The 22805-nt window shown below is 33.2% G+C and overlaps 1 protein-coding gene and 1 long non-coding RNA gene across 2 annotated transcripts in view; one reads left to right on the top strand and one right to left on the bottom strand.

The window, feature by feature from the left end:
- The window catches only part of LOC127836071 (calmodulin-like), an 82299-nt gene that overhangs the window by 24028 nt on the left and 35466 nt on the right, over positions 1–22805 (bottom strand). The window lies entirely within an intron of this gene.
- Positions 16891–22189, top strand: LOC127836075 (uncharacterized). Its single transcript, XR_008028574.1, has 4 exons — positions 16891–17208; positions 17523–17637; positions 19248–19339; positions 20818–22189. It is a non-coding gene; the product is annotated as an uncharacterized LOC127836075 (long non-coding RNA).

Raw genomic sequence — 22805 nt, 5'->3', positions numbered from 1 at the left:
TGTTCTTATTTGATTAATTCAATTTAACAGAATATTTCTTTTGGATTATGTAACTAAATTTTACAAATTTATTACATCAAATCCCTCTGCAGGATTGCCAAAGGGTCATTTAATAGCATGAACAATTGCAAGGATGCTTAATACATAGTGTGTCACAGACATCGGACAATATTCTCAAGTGAATCAATTCCACGCAGGAATTTCAAGAATTGTGATATACATATGAAAGACAACAACAACTAAAATGAGACAGAGAACACGCTTTCATATTAAGAATTTTGAAAAACAAATAATAATTAAAGCATTTAAATTATTAATAACTGCAATAAAATACTTGTTCAGGTTTCAACTTTATTGACCATCAGTGAGGGGTAAACTATACCCCAGACAATAAAACGTGGACAATCATGAACAATATTTATAAAATCTCTGACATATATACTCAAATAAATTTAAAGAATACAAAATATATATTTAAAGAAAGCTAAACATAAAACCGAAGCTACAGTCTATAATTTAAAGATGTCTTTAGTTAAATATTTGTACTATAATTTTATTTTGTAACGTCTAAATTAATAAGTTTGATCAATGAAACTATTATAATAATTAAGCCAATAAATATTTAAAAAAAAACAATTTACAGAACCAACAGGTAGATACAAGAAAATTGGACTATAAACATTGCCAAAGTGTTCATGTTTTAATTGTCGAAATAAATCTCTCGTCATTGCATACATTGTCAACGTCTTGATCAAAGCGAAACGAAATGACAGTCACGCGCAGAAATACCCGTCCGTAAATATTAATAAGAATATGGTGCGAAGAGAAAATAACAGTCAAATATAAAAATTACATATTTACATGAAGATAACTTCTAGAAAAACAAGGTGTTTATCACAGCATGCACCTTAACATGCCCAAAGCGTTGCACAAGAATATAATAGAGAAAAACTGTTTTTAATTTAAGCAGATTATTTTGGGAAAGCTAATGTTTTATTTAATGAGGAATAACACATCGTGCGAAAGATTTGTAAAAGAAAAAAACACACCGAAGATACAAATATAAATTTGCAGGCTAGGAACGGAATAAAACTGAAAAACAATATTGGAGCAATTGTAATAAAGATGCAATTAATATCACTGTTTGCAGCTTCTGTTAAAAGTTTTTTTCAACCATTAACAGGCCTCGACACTTACGGTGGTCCGGGGACCCGAGGCCCCCAGATTTTGGCGAGGACCACCAGTTCTTTCAAGCTAGGTGGTCCCTCGGGAACCCTAAATTTATAAACCCACTTTGTCTTGATTGACCATTTGAATTTTTAAAAGTGCCTCCAATTTTTTAAGAGCGGCGTATAAAAAAAAATTGGTAAAATCTTATCCGAAAATGTACTGCGAATCGAAAGCACGCGACTGAGCATTAGCGGCCAGCGTCTGTAAGTTGTAAATATTGATTTTCGACGATGTAAGCGACCTACAGTGCAGAGAGTATATTGAAATCACTGAAGCGTGTAAGTGTTACAAACGGTGTTTTACTGCTATTGTCAAGTTTTATGGGGGTTATTATCGGATTATCGGATTATTAATGGCTCCTTTATGATATTGAGCCCCCAAAAAAGTAACATTGGGACAAACTGTCACGACGATCAGTAATTATAATAATTATAAGGGCTCTATTTCTTTAATCAAAACCATAGGCGATCGGGCTGGCAAAAGCATTTAATTTCTCCACAAAAACACATGCCGGTATACACTTTTTTCTACAGGTATTTGTGAGCATTTCTGTTTGATAGTTCCATTATTATAATGACCTTGTAAGGTATAATTTGATTAAGATACCAACAATTTCTGAAATAAAAAGTATATCGTTCACTTGGTGTACTATATTTTGGATATGTTAAAATTCGGACATTTAAAGATAGTGACATGTATGTGTTTGTTTGTTGTTGATAGTTTGTAAAAAAATATGCTTTATGTTATTTCAGGCAACTAGAATAGATGGCGGTAATTATCTGGGCCTTACTGTCAGGAAATAGGCGTGAACAACTATAATTTAATTGATCCTGGAAATCATCCACCACTAACAGAAAACGTTTTAATAACAGAAGCTGATGTATGACATGTCCAAATGACCATATATAACTGTTTAACAAATTAAGTGAGATGATTTATTTTCTGATGTTTTATATTTCTTTTTCCCTTTCAAATGATGTACATTGGTGTGATTCTATGTTTAAATAATTAATTTTGAAACATTTAGGCAGCATACTGTTTAATACATTGAAGTTAACATTGTTATATTATTTTGGTTATCTGTGTTGTTTATCAAGTTGAAAAAAATGGTATTTATATAAAAATAAAGCTTATTAAGACTTATTAAGTTATGACTTATGAAGGTACTTATTGTTTTTTATGTAATAATATTCTTTTTAAAGTGATAATATAGGCAATGACATTAATGTAGTAAGGTTTCTTTTAATGATTGTTCTTATTAATAAGGTTGGAATAATCGACAGTTTTCACGGCGCGAAAAAGTTGCAACATTTTTGTTGAGCCAGTGAAACCCCTGAATGCGCGTAATTACCTTTTATTTCTTAAAATATTATAATAAGAACTTCCGAAACGCTAAGTTCTGGCGGCGAAGGGCAATGCTGAAGATGACAATGCTGAAGATAATTATGACACGGATGACAATGCTGATGATATTGATGAAATACATGAAATCAAAAGTTTACAAGACAAAGTTATGAGCTTTTAATGGGTCTGCTTTAAATGGCAACAGAATTTAATATAGGAAATAAAAATGTGTACTAGTATGCTTCTTGTACTTATTTGCCCTTACGCCGAGAGAAGCTGTGTGTTGAAACAAGAGGACTCCCTAGTTTGGGTGAGGGCCACCAAAAGTTGAAAGTAGGGTTCCCTCCGGGTACCCTGTCAAAAAGTTAGTGCCAGGGCCTGCATTAATCAATTATCACAACTATATACAGGCTTGAATGCTCGAATATGCTGTCCGTCAAGTGATGATTTTGAGAAGAATTTAAATACTTCTCATTCTCTACATAAACATGAGAACTCAATTTAAAAAATACAGAACAAAATGTGGAATACTTTAATGTTTTATTGAATTATGCTTGTTTTTCTTTTCAAAAATAATAACCGTGTTTTTCTGAGTGAATATACCAGAAAACGTTAAAAAAACACACTAGCAAAAAGCGCAAAAACCATATGTTCGATTGAATAAAACTCGCATAGGACCATTTTGTGTAAGTCAGTTCAATAAAGTTTACTTGGACCATCAACTTGGAAATTATAACACTGAAAGTGATAATGTAAACTTGCAGCATGTTTCACAAATAACATTTTTTGACGTCAATAATTCTATCCAACGGAATGTTTCGTTTTTCTGCCACTCATGTTAACATCTTTATGGTTTCACATGCCATGGAAAATTACAGATATAACGAAGATTGAAGAACACGGTAAAATAGCAGGAAGTTTAATAAATGTACCGTAAATTTTATAACAAATCATTTATTTTTCTTCCCAAGATCAACAACTGTTGTCGGTGGAACACTTGGGGATACTAACATGCATGAAACAAGCCGGAATTGAAATCTGCTGTGCATAACAGTTGATTTGCATCGGAAGGGAGCAAACGAAGAATTTTAATTTTCTGTCTTTGAAATATCATTTTTACTTCTGATTTAATTGTGTTACAGAATGGACCCATGGCTGTGGTCTGATTTCAATCCATGAATATCTTTGCATTAATAGGCTTAATAAGGAATACTATGTAATGTTTTTCAATTATCCATTTGTGGCCTTGTGTGAAAAGCATTTCTCGAATGTATTCAAACAACGCTTGGCATGTATGCATATAATCTGATTTAAAAAAAAATCTAATTGATGCGTCTTAATTGTATGTAATGATTTTAATGGACGTGTTGTTCCTTTGCAAAATGTCAATTAGTGTTGATCATTGACGTCTGATTAGCACCATTCATTGTACTCGGACGACAGTACGCAATTCATAAAAACGAAGAAAGGCAAACTGCGATGGTCCGTTAAATACATTATTGATACCTGATATCCGATTTTCAATAACATTAGTTAACATTAGACTTATTATTCATAAAACTGGCCTGTATCATGACCTTTATACTTTCACTGCTGGTATCATGTATTAAGCTCTGGCTTGAAACAAAAGACCCATAATTGTTGATAGCGGCGGACATGGGACGTAAAGCATTTGGAGTAGCGGTTAAATAGGTTTTAGTAGCTGTGAACGGTCGTTACTTAATTACTCTTTTTTCATTATTAAGAGTTGTTAGTATCGACAATAAAGTATAAATATGACACAAGGTTATTCAAGTATTTGCACAACAATTAAATATCAATAACTCTGTGTTTACGGTGTGGCATTCTTAATATCAAATAGCAAATACGCTGAATCTACATGTTTACTAAGCTTACTGGTAACATATTAGTCATATAGGCAATATTCCGGTTTATAATTTGCTCTGTCTACAAAGAAGTGTTCCTTATGTTAATTATAATAATTTAGTTCTTTTGCGGATAAAAGAGACGTCACAGAGAGACACAGCCACAATATACAGAATTATGTGAACTAAGCAGCAACATTGAAAATTGTAAACGCATACTGCTGCACAATTTTCTTTATAATCATCGTTTAGTTTTCCAATCTTGCAGTCCTAAAATTAATAGCCCGGTAAGTGAGCAAAATATGTAGCTACAAATATACAAATGTTATGTAAATTGTCATACATTTGTGTTATGTTAATAACACAATTTATAACCCTTCACAATCCAACAATATTACGAATTTGCTTTTGTACTTCGAATTCTGCTTTTTTTAAATTCAGTACTGTATTTATTTAAGAAGTTTGTGGTTTTTTTTTTAAGGCAAGTGACGAATGACGAAAAAAACAACAACAACAAAACTTTAGAGAAACATGTTTTATTTTAAAATTTTACAATGGGCATATTGTTGTATGATCAAACGCCTAAAATTATGGAAGTTTGTTTCTTTCCAGTGAGGTGTTACGTTAAATGGGGCTAAGAGGTAATGTAAGATAAAGTTTAAGTTAATGCGCAACGCAAAACTTCACAACAGTTATCAAACAAACAACACTTACGACGTCACGATCATGTTTTTAGGTCGATAGAATGGTCAAGGCGTCAACAAAAGTAATAATTATATTTCAACTATCCGGTGAGTTTACAAACTTGCCGGTGTTATTTTTTCTAGTGGTTACAATTGATAAATAAACTGCTTACGAATGAATCGTTGTGCTCTAACACACTGGTTATATGTTCAGTAAAATAAAACGCCCTCGTTCGTAAACACCGCTAGAACACTACTGTTCCAAACAAATATTGCTCCACCAAAGGTCGTATTCTGTGCGTATTATATTTACATAATTTCTACAACGTAAAAATACAACAACACATTGAATTATATTTATGAATAGTACTTGATGGGTTTTCTATCACAGTTTTAAAGATGCATCTTTATGGTGCATATTTTTGGCGTCGCACTGAAGTGCGGCGACTCGTATGTAAAACTTTATTTTTTCGCTTATGGGAGGAGAAGTTATTTTACGGATCAATGTATATAAATACGCGAACCGGTGAAACTTTCTGGTTTTGTATAAAAACAAAACATAATCAAAATATATTTATTTTGTGGTTTTTGTAACAATAGCGCAGACTTTTGCTGTTCGAGTTTTGGTTAACGCGTATTTTCTTCGATTTTACAAGACGACAGCGATAACAAGGGTTTTTGCTTTATTGATAACCGTTACATTACAGTCACTTATTAATATCTTAGTTAGAAGGTGATTTTTCAAGCGGTTCCGTAGTGTAGTGGTTACACGCTCGCTTCACATGTGAGAGGCCAAAGGTTCGGGCCCCAGTAGAATCAAATTATTTTATTTATGTTCTATGTTAACTTTTTGTTTTGATGTAGAAATTTAAGTTTAAATAAATATGCTGTTTTATTGTAACCATTTTTTGTTTTTATTATGCCCATGAAATATATGTGTGAGAGGGTAAACACATTAACTCTTTAACAGTGTTTTCATATCAATGAGTACTCAACCGCTATCGTAAATGAGCAACGTAAGAATAAGTTCAGAATCATCTCCCCTTGAAGTTGAGAAAAATATGTTATTACGCTTACAAGATGAAGCAGAATTTTTAAAACCTACACAGTTCTTTTCCATTAATGAAAACTGCACACGGATGCCAGTAAAAAAAGGAAACCAATGTAAATAAAATAAACTATGAAATATTTGGGGTTAACAACACAAAATCATAGATAATGGTTATTTGGTGGTTATAACATAACATCATAGATAATGGTTATGTGGGGGCTATAACACAAAATCATAGATAATGGTTTTACCGGTATCTTTTTCTATTTTGTTTAAAATAATCGGCCAATATATTAATATTTACAGTAGAAAAAAAAGTCGTTCCATGTAACTTCATTGAGTGCCTTTTACACTGAAATTCACGACGCCCTTTGATGATTTGCATCAATACTTTTTTGTACCTAAATTGTAATACTTAAGGGAGCAATATTTGTTAATTCCGACCATCGTCACAAAATATATTGAACTGGCTCGAAGTGGTAAACAGTGTTAACATAAGACCATGTCCATTAAAAATTTCGTCCACAATATCTTGTGTCGATTTTGACCAAGCATCATACATAGAAACATTGTGTTTTGCAAACCGATACGCAGCTGCTATGTAGATGATCGACAACGGCCTTGCCTTATTTCTCAGCCTCCGTTCTAAACAAATGTATGCGAGGCATCAATTCACACAATAACGCATTTATGTTAAGGGTTTTTCAATTGCGGAACAAGGCCAGTCTGAGAGTAAGTGACATTCTGTATAATCACACTGCATAAGGCTCCCAAACGGGACAATTTTCTTCTTAGAGTATCTATCCTAAACACCCAGGAAACGTCAAGACATAATATACATACGAATATACTACATATATTTGTTAATTCGATAGTAAAGCAGTACGTTCATCCAAAATGTCGTGAAACATTCTTTACTTTTGCATATTGTTGACGCTTTAATTAATAGTAGTTTTTAATTGATAAATTTCTTTAATAATGACTACAAAACATGACCAGGAGCTAGAAACAAAATGAATTTTATCAGCTTAAATATTATTTGATTTTAAATGCGTTAAATCTTCGTTACATAGGTCTAATCAAACAGAGTCTTATAAGATTTCAACAATTTATTTTTTTGTCATTAAAAAAAAAATATTAACCGTTTTGTCAGATCTTACAGACTGTGGAAAAAGAACTACATAAAGGAGAAAACGAGGATTTTATAGTAAACAAGATGCATGTGTTTGACGATGAAATTGTAATAAGGATGTCAAGAAGATTGAGCAATCACTATATTTATTTCATCTTGTAATTGGTTTCTGCACCAAAACTCAATTATGGACAGGATATGGATATATGAATATATGAAGTTTTCAAAAATAATGCCCAAACGTGACACTTCTACGAAATGTATGAATAATTCTCAGACAAGAACGCTTTTATTTATTTCCATACTAGAATCGTAGACAAGTAAATAGGACATTCTCGTACAAAAACCTGCCTTATATGTAAGCTTTTAAATAACATCTTTACAGAAACAATAAGCAAATTAAAATATTTTGTTAAGTTATAACTGCATTAATAAAAAGTAAATTTATTTCAAACTTTCATTAGTGCACAAACCATTCTTCTATATTCAAAATTATATGAGTCCATCTGGTTTATATCAATGTAATTTTAATTACTAGTATCATCAGTGTTGCATTGATAAACGTAAACCAGCTAGTGTGTTTGAGTACAATACATAATAAAAACAATGTTCTGATTTGATTAATATAATAAAACATAGTACTTTCTTTTGGATTATGTAACTCATGTTAACATATCTATGTATCCACCTGCCACAGGAGTATTGGCAATTGCCTTTTAATAGTGCAGAAAAAACACAACATTAATGTATTTGAAGTAACAAGTTAAAGCTATTAGCGTTGTTTTTCATAGATCAATAGTTCTAACGGCATAGTCTGTGATAATAAGATGCCTGAAACAACTGCCGTTAATGAAATCTGCTGTGAATAGCCGAACAACTAATTAGCATCTGGACGGAGCTAATAAAGGGTGTTAAATTTCTGTTTTTAAAATATGAATTTAACTTCCGGCATAATTATTTTTCACCATTAGAACCCGTTGCTGTGGATTGATTTGAATTTATTTATTTAATGTGCAAGTTGGTTTTCTATGCGATGTCGAGGATTGTACCACAAATATCTATAAGTATCTTGCATTAAGATTCGATTTTGAAATGTATTCATACAAAGACCCGGTCGTAAACTTATACTCTATTAGAATAATATACCAACGCGTATATCGAAAATACAATTCCAAACAAAATAGTTACAATAAGAACAGCTGATCCTCTATGTTTACATAATAATATTCGCAAGGAAATCCGCCGCCGCAAACGAGCATATAAAAAGGCAAAGGCTACAAATTTAGACCGACATTGGCACATATTTCGCCAACAACGTAATATTGTTAATAATCTTGTCAGATCAGCAAAAAAGTTTACTTTGATAATCTCGCTAAACTATTACTTGAAAATCAAAACTCATCATCGGTCTTCTGGAAAATAATAAAAAATTCACAAATAAAAACACCTCAAATAACGAGTTGCCTCCCTTAATTCAAAATGGTACCATATATGAGTCACCCCTTGATAAAGTGGATATTCTTAATTCCTTTTTCCAATCTCACTCTACTTTAACTACACCCAGTACGCATTTGGACAACCTACATTCCCAAGATAAAGATTGCCCCGTCTTTGAAGAACTCATCATTTCCCGTCAAGATGTCTTGGATTTCATAAAAGTTATGAAAACGGGAAAGGCATCAGGTCCAGACCAAATAAATAGTAAAGTCCTAAAGCAAATGGCATCTGAGATTGCAGGTCCACTACAAAATCTATTCAATTTTTCTATCAGTAATGGTAGGGTCCCACGTAGCTGGAAAGAAGCAATTGTTTGTGCACTTCACAAAAAGTCTGATCCTCAAGATGTTGGAAATTATAGACTGATCTCCCTTTTAAGTGTTTTAAGTAAATGTCTCGAGAGAATTCTTCACAAGTATATTTTTAACCATTTAAGGTCTATTGAATTTATAACCCCATCTCAACCAATTAGTCTCTGTATATCACATCTTTTGTAAAGCCCTTGACAAAGGTAAAGAGGTTTGAGCTTTTTTTTGCGACATTTCTAAGGTCTTTGACAGAGTATGGCCTGAGAGACTTATGCACAAGCTCCGACTAAGTGGTATCTTGGGCAATCTTCTATCTTGGTTAAAAGACTACCTACATAAGAGGACCTAGTGTGTTGTAATCTCTGGCTGCCAATCTGACCCATTACCCATTAATGCCGGTGTCCCTCAAGGGTCTATATTATGGCCCCTCCTCTATCTTATTTATATTAATGACATTGTACGAGATATTCACTGTCCAATTCGCCTATTTGCAGACGACACCACGCTATATATCATCGTCGACAACCCGTTGATGCGGCTTATCATCTTAACTCCGATCTTGCAAAAATTCATTCCTGGACTGATAAGTGGTTGGATACCTTCAATCCATCCCAAACCGAATCCTTAGTTATATCTAGAAAAATCAACCGCTCAATCCATCCGCATCTTTTTCTCAACGACTGCAAAATCACTGAGGTGTCGTCTCACAAGCATCTAGGCTTAACTTTTTGTGATACATGTTCCTGGCATGACCATATTGAGTCAATAAAAAAGCATGGCTTAGAATCAATCTAATACGAACGTTTAAGTTTACGCTCGATAAAAAGTCCCTTCTATCGATATACACAATATTTATTAGACCAATTCTTGAATACGCTGATATAGTCTGGGATAACATAAATACACAAGAAGAAATAGAACTTGAAAAGATTCAACAGGAAGCAGCAAGGATAGTCAGCGGGGGAACACGTTTGGCATCTTTGCAAAACCTATAAAATGAAACTGCTCTCGAACCATAAACAAATACGAGAACAAAACATAAACTTACCCTCTTCTATAAAATGTATAATTCACTATCACCCCCATATTTGTGCACACCGATCCCCTCTAGCGTGAGTGAAAGATCGGCGTATCCTCTTCGTAATTCTAACAATATTCGCAGCATTCAATGCAAATCACAACTCTTTACACGATCTTTCCTACCATCAACTATCAATTTATGGAACAATCTACCGGAATCGGTAAGAACAGCTCCTTCTTTCTCTGCTTTTGAAGCAAATCTTAATAAAGATAAAAAATAATTCCCCAGCATTACTACGATGGGGAGCGGACGTCTAATGTTCTACACGCGCGCTTACGAATGCATTGTAGCAGTCTAAATGAACATTTGTACGCGAAAAACATTGTTCAAAGTCCATATTGTCAATGTGGTGCGATTGAAGATACGCATCACTTTTTCTTCATTTGCCCCATTTATACAGAAAAAAGAGTTATCCTTTTTGACAATCTGTCCAGTTTCCAACCCATAACTGTGCAACAACTTCGTTTCGGTGTAAAAGACGGATCATACGAAGTAAACTCATTAATATTCAAACATGTTCAGTCTTTCATCCGAGAAAGTCATAGATTCTAACCAAACTCTATCTCAGGAACAAACCATTTTCTGCTACCGATGCCCCGTCCCGCAACTGCTTCTTTTCTTACCGCAACTTCTCTTATTCTGAAACACTTCTCTTCCACTTCTTTTTCTTTCCTTCTCAACTTACTAGCTTTTACGCTAGCTATATTACTCTGTAATACTATTTGTATTATAACTTATATTATTTCTCCATTTCTAAACGGTATACAAATACCTATCATTGTAATATATTGTTCGTAATTTTGACATGTCTTTAAATAGTTGTTTTACGTTTGGTTGTTTACACCATTACAGAAGCGCTTCTAACTGACAGAAGAGAGACATAGTATAAGCCTCAGGCTTCCTTCTCAATTCTGTCCAATTGTATTTTACAGCCTTTTTTGTTAAGCAATACTGCAATTCTACCTACATAGTATGTTGTTCGAAAATAATATTAATGTTTGCATTGTATTGCTTATATGTACATTCAATGAACTAAATAAATAGTGTTTAAACCAACGCGTACATCGAAACATCTTTTGGATAAATATATATGTTTAGTGTCTGTTAGAAAAAAGGTTATTGACGTCGTATTAGTTTTATTCAAAGTGACTAGCGCAATACATAAATGAAATGAGACAATAATAAGACAGTTTGTCAACAAATACAATTAACGATGAATATCAATGTAATTAGTTAACATTTAATTTAGTCGAGTGTTTTCAAACAACTCACCGGTACAGTGAAGTGGTAATAAACTTAAATCAAAATGTACGTTCATTAAATATATATGTTATTTTGAATAAATTGGGAAATAGAAATTAACACAGTTTGTATTTTGTCTACAACTGTGGTATTCAATAACTAACAAAAAGTTAGTACAATTACAATAAAATGGATACACCCACTCTACTACAGGTTGTATAGTGTGATTCTTATGAGATAAAACATGGATGTAGCTGAACCATATCAACAAAATAATTTTTATATAATGGCATAATTTGCAGGCACAGTTCTAAAGAGGTATTGCATTTAATAAAAAACTACTTGTAATGTTACATGTAATAATACATAGCATTGTAATGACGACTTATTCCTTTATCGCCCGGTTCATTTCCATGCGAGTTACGTTAAATAATACACGATAACTATTCGATAGTTAAGCAGTACGTTCATCCGGCAACGATTTTTGACCAAATCCCCTAAAAAATGTCGTGAATTCTATACTTGTGCATTTTGTTGACGCTTTAATTTAAAGTAGTTTTTTTATTTATATATGTTTTCATAATGACTACAAAGACTTCAAAACATGACCAGGAGCTAGAAACAACATTAGTTTTATGTTTGAATATGACTTAATTTTAAAATGCGTTTAATCTTCATTAAATAGGTCTAATCAAACAGAGTCTGATTAGATTTTAACAATTTAGTTTTGTGTCTTTAAAAAAAATTGTAATATCCATTTTATCAGATGTTACAGACTGTTGAAGAAGAACTACATACAGGAAAAACAGTGTTTTTATAGTATACAAGATGCATATGTTCGACGATGAAATTGTAATAAGGATGTCAAGAAGATTGAGCAAACACTATATTTATTTCATCTTGTCATTGGTTTCTGCACCAAAACTCAATTATGACCAGGATATGGATATAAGAAATTTTCAAAAATAATGCCCAAACGTGGCACTTCTACGAAATGTATGAATAATTTCTAGACAAGAACGCTCTTATTTATTTCAATACTAGAATCGTAAACAAGTAAATTGGGCATTCTCGTAAAAAAAAAAACTGCCTTATAAGTAAGTTTTTAAATAACATATTTACAGAAACGATAAGCATTATTAAAAAGTAAATGTATTTTAAATTTTCATTAGTGCAACAACCATTCTTCTATTATGAAATACTATGAGTCCATCAGGTTTACATCAATGTAATTCTAATTACTAGTAGCATCAATGTTAGGTTGATAAACATAAACCTGCCAGTGTGTTTGAGTGAAATATATAATGAAACAATGTTCTGATTTGATTTTATAATAAAACATGATACTTTCGTTGGATTATGTAACTCATGTTAACGTATCAATGTATTCAGGTGCCACATGAGTATTGACAATTGCATTTTAATAGTACGAAAAAACACAATATTAATATATTTGAAGTTAAAAGTTTAAGCTATTAGTGTTGATTTTCATAGATCAATAGTTCTCGTGGAATAGTCGTTGATAATAACATGCCTGAAACAACTGCCGTTAATGAAATCTTCTGTGAATAGCCGAACAACTAATTGCGTAAATATAACATTTTATGTAATACGGCTTTTATTGCAATTCTAAGAAGAAGATGAGTGTACTGCACGAGTCTTTAGGAAATATTCAAATACAAGAAGTGTTTCGTTAGAAATATATATTGAATCTGTATGTCAAACCAATGATACAGTTAAACGATCTATCCTGAAACGATTACACGATCTATCCTGAAACGATTACAGTAAATCATACATTTATGTAACAATTACTTTAAATCATACTGTTTACGAAATATTACTTAATCCTATTCTCTTTAGGCAACATTTCAATAATTGAAACCAGATGTCAATGTGGACATTAAACAACGCCCTTGAGGCATTCGTTGTTGCATGCAAGGTTAAGCATCTCTCTTAATGTCCCTCTGTTGCATTCAAAGTCGCCTTCTTGAACGTTGCGAAATATGCAATTGCAAAAAAAAACGATTTTATATGACTGATATAAAAAATGCAATAAGTTTATAAAATTGACAACAAACGTGACAATAAGATTATACAAATTACAACAAAACATGACAGGGGGGCTAAAATCAATATTAACTTAACCGCTGAAATATTACTCGATTTTCAAATGCGTTTCGTTTTAATAAATACGTCTAATCAGGCGGAGTCTAATTAGATTTCAACAAAGTATTTTTCGAATGTTATTTTCATTTTGAAAAAAATTATTTGCAACTTAACATATGTTACAGACTGCGAAAATAAGACCAACAAAACGAGTTTTATAGTAAATGCAAGATTCATGAGTTTTACGATGCGATTGTGAAAACAAATTTTAAAAAAATTACGACATTAAATTCTTTGTGCATTGATTTCTGCAGCAAACCACAATTATCATCCGGATATAGATATAGGATTCTTTTGAAAATAGTTTCCAAAACGTGACATTTCTGAGGAATTTATTAATATTAAATACAAGAGCTCCTTTTTCGATACCCATAACATATTAAAGTAAATTGGCGGCATTTTCGGACAAAACTGTCCTAAAAGTGAGCAGTTGAAGTGAATGCTCACACAAACGATAATCAAATGTGTGCCTATTAAATAATTACAACATTTTTCTGTGACATTATGAATTAAAAAGTGAATACAATACTTCCGTGACTTCCATGAGTACATAACATATTCATCTGTTTTTTAATTAATATGGCCTGCGTCAATCTGGTTTATAGAAATGCAATAAACAACACTAGTTGCATCATCTTAGGACTGGTAACCCTAAACCTGACATTATGTTTTAGTACTATCACAATTACAGAAAAATATAGTATAAATGTTATCATTTTATAACTTCAATTGATCAGAATATTTCTTTTTGGATTCTGTAACTCAAGTTTACATATTAATGTCACCACATATCATGAAGTTATGGAAATGGTCATATTATAGCCTGAACAATGGTACGGATGCTGAATAAATTAAAGTTAATATTAAAATAAAATTATTTTTTTCTTTTAGAGATAAGCAGTTCTTGTCCGTGGAATGGTCGGGGATACTAAAATGCCGGAAACATCAGCCGATAATGAAATCTTCTGTTAATATCCAAACAACTAAATCGAATCTGGAAAGAGCTAATGACGGGTGTTCATTTTCAGTTTTTATAATATGAAATTAACTTCCGGTATAATTATGTTTCAGCATTAGTGCCTGCTGTGGATTGATTTTAATCTTATATTTTCTTTGCTGAGGTTTGTTTTATATGCAATGTCGAGGATTTTAGCACAAAAATCCAATTATCTTTTAGTGTTTTTGTGTGAAAGTCTTATCTCTTATGTATTCACATAAAGGTCCGGTCGTGAACTTATACTCGAGCAATATAATTTTAACATATAAAACCTATTTACCAACGGATACATGTTTACATCTTTATACAAATAAATATGTTAATGGATATATATCTGCTGTCATCATGTTTCATTATTGACATCGTATAAGTGTCATTCAAGGCTATCTACTGCCTAAATACATCAAAGTGAAGACATGCATATGATGACAGTTCGTCAATGGTTACAATTATACCTGATCATCAATGTAATAAGTTCATATGTATTTTCTGTTTTCATCAAAAACGGCTAACGGAAAACTTTGCAAAACCGAAATGTCTCACACTTATGTACCCTTTTACTACGCCTCTTTAAGATACAGTATGCGTTAAAAGTTTTTTCTTAATGATTATGGTTGCTTACAAAACACGTTTTTTTTTCAAATTCATTAGCAACGTTTGTCTGCCATGGGAGTTTTGCATTATCCCGTGGGATTTTCGTTTTCCAATAGGATTTTTCCTTTTTTCCAATGGGATAATTCTAAATTTTTTAATCGAATTTTCGAATAGCTTTTACACGTTTTAAAAGGCTTAGTTATCGGTTTTAAGAATTGTAAAAGTATGTGTGCTGATTTGCGTTCAAATTTCTTTGATATATAAAATGCCATGTTTTAATATGCAAAAAAATCCCCAATTATCCATGGTAAAGGCTTTTTTGAACAAAACAATTGTAATGAAAGAAATGGAAATACTATATAACAACCATCAATAGATGAGCACAAATAATCATAATATGAATATCTTAAACTAAAGGTACATATGTTTTCGAAATAAAGGTTTTGCTTAGTTTTCCGGTTGCCATTTATACTGACCTGCACACTGAACTTTTGGAATAAAACTTGACTCGAACAATTAGCTCATTAAATATACATGTAATTCTTTATTGATAAGACATAAGCCAAAGGGCAGTATAAATCAACACATTATCTATTGTGAATACAACTATGGTTTTCAATAACTAGCAAATATGGTCAGCAACATTACAAAACCCATAATAAGCAGTTTAATGAAAAGTAGAAATATGACAATGTGCAAATAATAATTGAATATAGAAACTATAAACTACATTTTTTTGTTGCAACTGGTGGAAATAACAATACGACAAACAGTAACAACATTGTATTTTTCATTAAAAAGAAAGGTCACATAAAAATGTGTCAACTATTTTATTGCGTTTATTAAGAACAGAACAGAACAGAACTTTATTTGTTTTCACAGGTTACAAAACAATGACATTTTGTAATAACATGTGAGCATATGTATAAGATAATTACACAGATATCAAACAAACAGTATTATATACGATAAATCATAGTAGATCAATTGGGAAAGTGGTTGTCATGTGAAAATTCTCCAGTAGAGGGTCAGTAACATAATGGTTATTTAAACAATATATTGTCTACAAACAAAAGAAAATTTGGGTTTCGAACCCGTAGGTGTTGGATAATTAATAGTTAAGTACGTATGTGAATTCGTTCTAATTACAAAATAATGTATAGTGATCACCAACAACAACATTTGTTATAATAGTACTTCTACAAAAGTAACACAAACAACAACATTAAATAGTTAACAGTTAGTGGTGGAATATTTATGTGGATACACTCCATATTAAAGAGTAGGATTAATGATTTACAACAACAGCGTTAGTTATAATAATACTTCTAGTAATAGTAACAACAACAACAACGATGCTAATAATGATAGTAATACTGATAATGATGATACTAGTAATCATGATGATGATCGAGATGACGACAATGGTGATGGCCATGATGATTATGATAGTGGTGATTATAAAGCTAGGAAGAGCAAATATTACGATTACACTTACCATAAGACAGGGAACATAGTTCTACCATTTTTTATATTATTATTTATTTATTTTTAATCATTTTTTTACGTGACATTTTCTTTATTTAATACATACAAGAACATGCATTCGAGTAGTGAGTTTTAATTTTTTCAATATCCATTTTTTAATGTGATTTTATGGTTGAACGTAGGTAGGTCTTCCTAGTATAAATAGAGTACTCTCCCGTCTAATAAAATGAGGGAGGGTAACCGTCGGGGAACTATTAAGCAATTAAATAATTCGGTTAGACGTTTATCAGGAATTTCAGTTCATAAAATGTAAACGGTAATAAGCGTACAACCCTCTATGGTGCCCCTGCGTTGTGTGGATTGTCGATAGAAGCGATAACTGGCATTTCATTGACGGGAGTGTTATATAAACGTGATGAGACAGTGTAGCGTAATATTTCATTGATGGATGAGTTGGACTGTTTGTAAACGTAATAGAGTGGAACTTTTAACAATGGCAATTGGATTATTTCGTGCGCCATAGCGAGGTAGGTTTTATATTATTATGTGGGTCATTAATTTTAGAGTATTAGAGGTATACTTCTCAAAAGAAAATACTGTGTCTTTAGGTACGTGTATGCAACTATTTTATTACGAGCGCCGAAAGGCATTGATTAAGTGTTTCATAAATAAAGCTGTGTTTTTAAGTGTGACAGGATTGTTAGTGCACATTAAATCATGGAATTTAATGACGTTTGGACGGAGCGTATAATTAGAAGGGATTAATTTTGTTCTTTTTTCTTTGAAGTGAGGACATAATAAAAGGTAATGCATTTCGTCCCCAATGTCGTTTGTATTACAGAGGTTGCACTTTCGATTCTCATGGGGTATGAAGTTTTGAGAAAAGCGGCCAGACTCAACTGGGAATAGATGGTTGCCGGTGCGGAAATGCAGCATACTTAATCGTAGTGATTGAGGTAAGGCTGTAAGATAATGTTCAAAGTTGGTATTATTTTTAAATAATCCATACATTTTGCCTTTAGATGAACATTGTATCTGCGCATTCCAACACTGGATAAACTGATCAGTTAAAGTTGTCTTGACTTGCTTATGTATGTTATTTGTCGAAATGTTCTCTTGCTGTAACCATAAAAATGAAAGGCCAGTAGAGTTTAAGATGCTGGCAATAAAGTTAGTCCATTTATTGTTTATATGTGAGTTTATCATAAATTTATACATCAAAAAGGAAAATTTAGTGTGTTTGCTTGTTATTATCTTGTTCCAAAACCTTATCATTCTTGTTTTTATAATTATATCCAGCGGGTATCTTCCAAGTTCTGCATATAAGCAATATCTTGGCGTAGATTTTTTAACTTTAATGATTCTTCGTAGGAAAGAACAATGGACATTCTCGATTATGTCTAGATTCTCATATCCCCATACTTCACAACCATATGTCAAAATAGGGACTAAAGTTTGGTCAAATAGTTTGATTTGCAGGTCAATTGGTAAATTAAGATTATTTATTTTTGTGAACACGTGGAACAGTGCCTTGTTGGCTTGTTCTACGAGATATTTTCTACAATTTAAAAAACTTCCAGATGAAGAGAAAAAGACACCTAGATATTTGTATTCTTTGACTGTTTCGAGCAATTGGTTATTTATGTAGAATTTATATTTGGAGGTTTTAGTTGTCCCAAAAACCATAACTTTAGTTTTGGAATAATTGACATTTAATTTCCAAGTTGTGCAGTAGTTATAGAAGCAATTCAGTTTGTTTTGGAATTCTTCTTCATTTTCACCGAGGATTATGGTGTCATCTGCATATAGTAAGATAAGTAATTTTAGGAAGTGGATGGCATCATTTATATTAACTTCTAGACTTATTCCATTACACGTTTGTTGTAAGAAAGCATCAAGATCGTTCATGTACATAGAGAAAAGTATAGGAGATAGGTTTTCTCCTTGTCTCACTCCTAAAGTACTAAAAAACATTTGGGATAGTTCACCATTGAGAGAAACACAGGATTTAATATTAGAATACAAATTTGTGATAATGGTGAATATTTTACCTTGAATTCCAAGTTTAAGTATTTTATGCCACAGACCTGTTCTCCAGATAGAATCGAATGCAGCCGAAAAATCTATGAATGAACAAAATAATTTTCTTTTAGCGGCCCTTAATTTTTGAATAAGCATATTTAATGTAAATATATGGTCGCATGTCGAATAACCTGAGCGAAATCCAGCTTGGTTCTCATGAAGTAAGTTATTGTCTTCTAGAAAAGTGTTTATTCGTTTGTTAATTACAGCTGTAAATAGCTTGCCTAAACAACTTAAAATTGTAATCGGTCTGTAATTGTTAGGATCAAGCTTAGATCCTTTATTTTTAAATATGGGTTTTATTGCACCGATTAACCAAGCTTCAGGTAAGATTCCGGTGTCTAAAATTGTGTTGAAAAGACTGCAATATATTGGGAGCATTTTGAAAGAAGTGTTCTTAATGAATTCATTTAAAACATTGTCAATTTGTGATGGCGCTTTGCCATTCTTTAATTTTATAATCACTTTATTTATTTCGTTGCAGGTGATAGGTGTATTCAAGGCTTCGACATTGTATGTATCAGGTGTACCATGTTCATCCGGGTCTGGTGGCAATATATCTGGGTGTATAGTTGCGTTAGTATCTTTAAAGAATTTAAAAAACTGTTCGATATTTGGGCTTTCACTTTCCTTTTTACTTTTATTTATATTGTTTAAAAGTTTCCAATATTCTTTGGGGTTTGAGGCGTTCATTGACCGTAACTTATTTTCTACAGTATATTTATGTTTGTTTATATACGTATTGAGAACGTGTTTATAGTGGCGGCTGGCCGAATCTAGGTTACGTTTATTTAGTGTGGATTTGTGTAATTGGTAAGCTTTACGAGCGTGATTGTATTTATTTCGTGCCTTGTGACATTGAGGCCCAAACCATGGTTTTGGTGTAGCTTTTAAATAAGAAGTTTTACTTCTTTGTTTATTAATTTGGTGAGGGAACGATTTGCGCGCAGACTGTAGGAAGATATTTGAGATTTTATTGGTAATTTTATTTAAGAATGTTTGTATGTCATTATTTGGACGATTATTCAGCAATTCCTGTATTTCATTTATTTCTGTATTGTCTATATTAGAAACAAAGTCGTTTTGTTTATTAGGATTCCATTTAGGGGGGCGGGGGGTGTTTTTAGTGTTTATTTCTGGGATCGGGGTTAGGGTTTTATCAAAGGGTAAATTAACTGTGATAGATAACAGGCTATGACCATCTGATAAAAGTCTGTCAACGTCAATTATCTCGAACTCGTTTAATTTATAAAGTAAATTGATGGACGATAGGGCATAATCAATCACTGAGGTATTTCTAAAAGTATGTTTTCCAATATTTGAATCCTTACCAAAGCGACCATTCGTAATAATTAAGTTATTAAACTTGCATATTTCTAGTAGTTTATGTCCCGTTTTATTTGTTTTATTACATTGTGAATTACGTTGGAGTGGGATTCCTAGTTGGGTCAATATTTGTGATGGGTAACACGCGTTCATCGTACCTCCATCAATTTGAAAGTGTTGAGATAAGAAGTTATCGAGGTCGGTGTAGTCTGGTAAATTTGATGTGTAGCCATTAAAGTCGCCCGTTAAAAGAATATTATCGAATTGAGTGCACGTATTAGCGATTTCATTTTCTAGTAGAAAGAGTTCATCATCATTGTGAAATCTTGATTGTTCTGGGGGTATATACACATTACCGATAGTGACATTTTCTTGACCATTACTTATTTTTAGCCAAAAAATGTACTCGCATTTAGATTCTGGTGTTGTTACCGAAAGTTTATTCATAATTTCATTTTTTATAAAATATCCCAAGCCGCCTGATTTTCGCTTATAATTTTCAAGCCGTGGCTTAGATAAAAATGTATAATTAGGAATGTCAATTTTGTCAAATTTATCAAGTTTTGTTTCTTGGGTGCATAAAATATCATAATTTGAAATTAATTCTTGGAATTCTGGATAATTGGATTTTGTTTTCAGACCACATACATTTAATGATCCTATCGAAAGATTAACATGATTGTCAGGCGTATGAGAACACACATTCACATTCAAATTTGTTTTTGTAGGTACACAAGGTGGCGCGTTTTCAGCAGAGTCCGTGTCGCTGTATGAAGAAAGCGGAAGTGTTTGATGAACATGTTCACAACGGGTTTTAGACGAGGAGCAGGGCAAAAATACACAATTGACACAAAATGCCACGTTCCCGGTGTGACCCTAGACAACAGTCGCAGTGGGGTTATCGATCACCGTATTTCCGGCCGCTGGTCTTGGAGATGTTATCGGGGTCGCTTGTGACATAACTGGGTGGACCTCCATCAGGTATCCGGGCTGTCTCGAGGACAATTTGGTGGGTGAGAGTGACGGTTTCCTGCTGCGCTGTTTGGGCGCCGCTGGAGCCTTTCCTTTGGAACGACGTGGCGTTTCGGTTAGGAGCTCAGGTTCATCGACAGCTGCGTCCGATTCATCTTCTGAGGCTGATTGTACCTCACGAACAAATATGGGTTCCTTTGGGGGCTCCGTGCTTAATTTCGGTGGTTGAGCACTGACGGCATAATCTGCGGTGATTTTCTGGAAGCGTTGATCAACGCGTGAGGCAACGTCGGAGTTTCTGGAACCGCGCAATATACTATGCCAATCAGGAAACAGGTTCCTGATAACCTCGCCGTGAACAGATAGTGCCGCCGGGAATAGCATTTTCACGCTCTTGCTGCCGTATTTTTCACGAGCCGCCTTGAATTCAGGCCACAGCTCCTTGCGTGCTTCGCTTATCTCACGTGGATAGTCCCGCGATATTCCGAAGTGAGTGTTTTTCAACAGTTTTGCGCTGACCATGATATCATTGACATAACGCGGGTCAGACAGTGTAACGAGTATCGCCCGACCGCGTGTAGTGCCTTGTGCACGGGCAACGATGCGCCGGCCAATTCTCCTTGCTTCAACTATGCTGTGTAGCCCAAGAGTCATATTGAGTTTGCTTGTCAGGAACTCTAGGATCGTTTGGGTACATTCCTCGGTACCAACACACTCAGGAAATCCATTGAAAATTAGGTTATTACGGAGGGAACGGGCTTCAATGTCGAGACTTTTGTACTCAAGGAGTCGTAGACGGGCCTCTGTGACGTCATTGATTGCTTTTGAATGATAAAAACTGTTATTTTAACAATCCAATTTGTAGTTCATATCATAGTTTGTTGATATCATGTCAAAAAGACAGTTTAACTTATGCTCCATGTCCATATGCTCGAACTGCGCACGGGATGTGGCGGAAAACTGAAGGTCACCCTGGTTTGGGTGGGGTGAGCACGGTACCGACGAGTCACTGGTAGCATGTCTCCTTCGCTTAGAGTCCCGTGTCATCCCGTCCCTTGAACTGGACAGAGGGGCATATTTACCTGTGTACCGGTTTGCCATTATAAAATTAGAAAATTTGAAGTTTAATTAATAAAATAGCTGTCTTTTGTGACCCGCGATGTAAACAACGTCCACCATTAACCCAGGGGAGGCAAGATGTCTGGTGCCAGTGCTAGCTATGACACGTGTAAGTGGACGCACATTTATTTATATGTAATATTTATTAAATAAGCAATACATAAATCTTGTAAATATTTTCCCCTTCAATATGTTTGTAAGTCTTTTATGGAACACTTCTACAAGATAATGACGCAGAAACCGGACATTTTGATAATTACGAGAAATGTCTTGGACTTAAAGCAATTTGCGTAATTTAATCACACTTATTACGTAGTCACATTCAATCTCGTTCATTCAAGAGCAAGCACAAGTTCAACCATAACTGCGTATGTTTGTTTAACTTAAAAAATAACTGCTCTATCAACAAATAAGTTTGAAGTATGAAACAAGTCGAAGTCGATTTCACAATATAATATATGTATCGTGTTTCTGTCAACTCTCAGCTTGCAATTTAGAACAATAGATGTTAGACAGTTATATAATAACTACTGCCCTTAAAGGTATTTGAATGTGTAACTCAGTCAATCTGATAATTAGGTTTATTAGTTTTCGTCGCATTCTAAGTGTCGTGAAGGTAACAATT

Source organism: Dreissena polymorpha, chromosome 6 (assembly GCF_020536995.1).
Source record: "Dreissena polymorpha isolate Duluth1 chromosome 6, UMN_Dpol_1.0, whole genome shotgun sequence".
Classification (NCBI taxonomy): Eukaryota; Metazoa; Mollusca; class Bivalvia; order Myida; family Dreissenidae; genus Dreissena; species Dreissena polymorpha.
The sequence above is the reverse complement of the archived record's forward strand: the minus strand, read 5'-3'. Positions and strand labels throughout refer to the sequence as shown.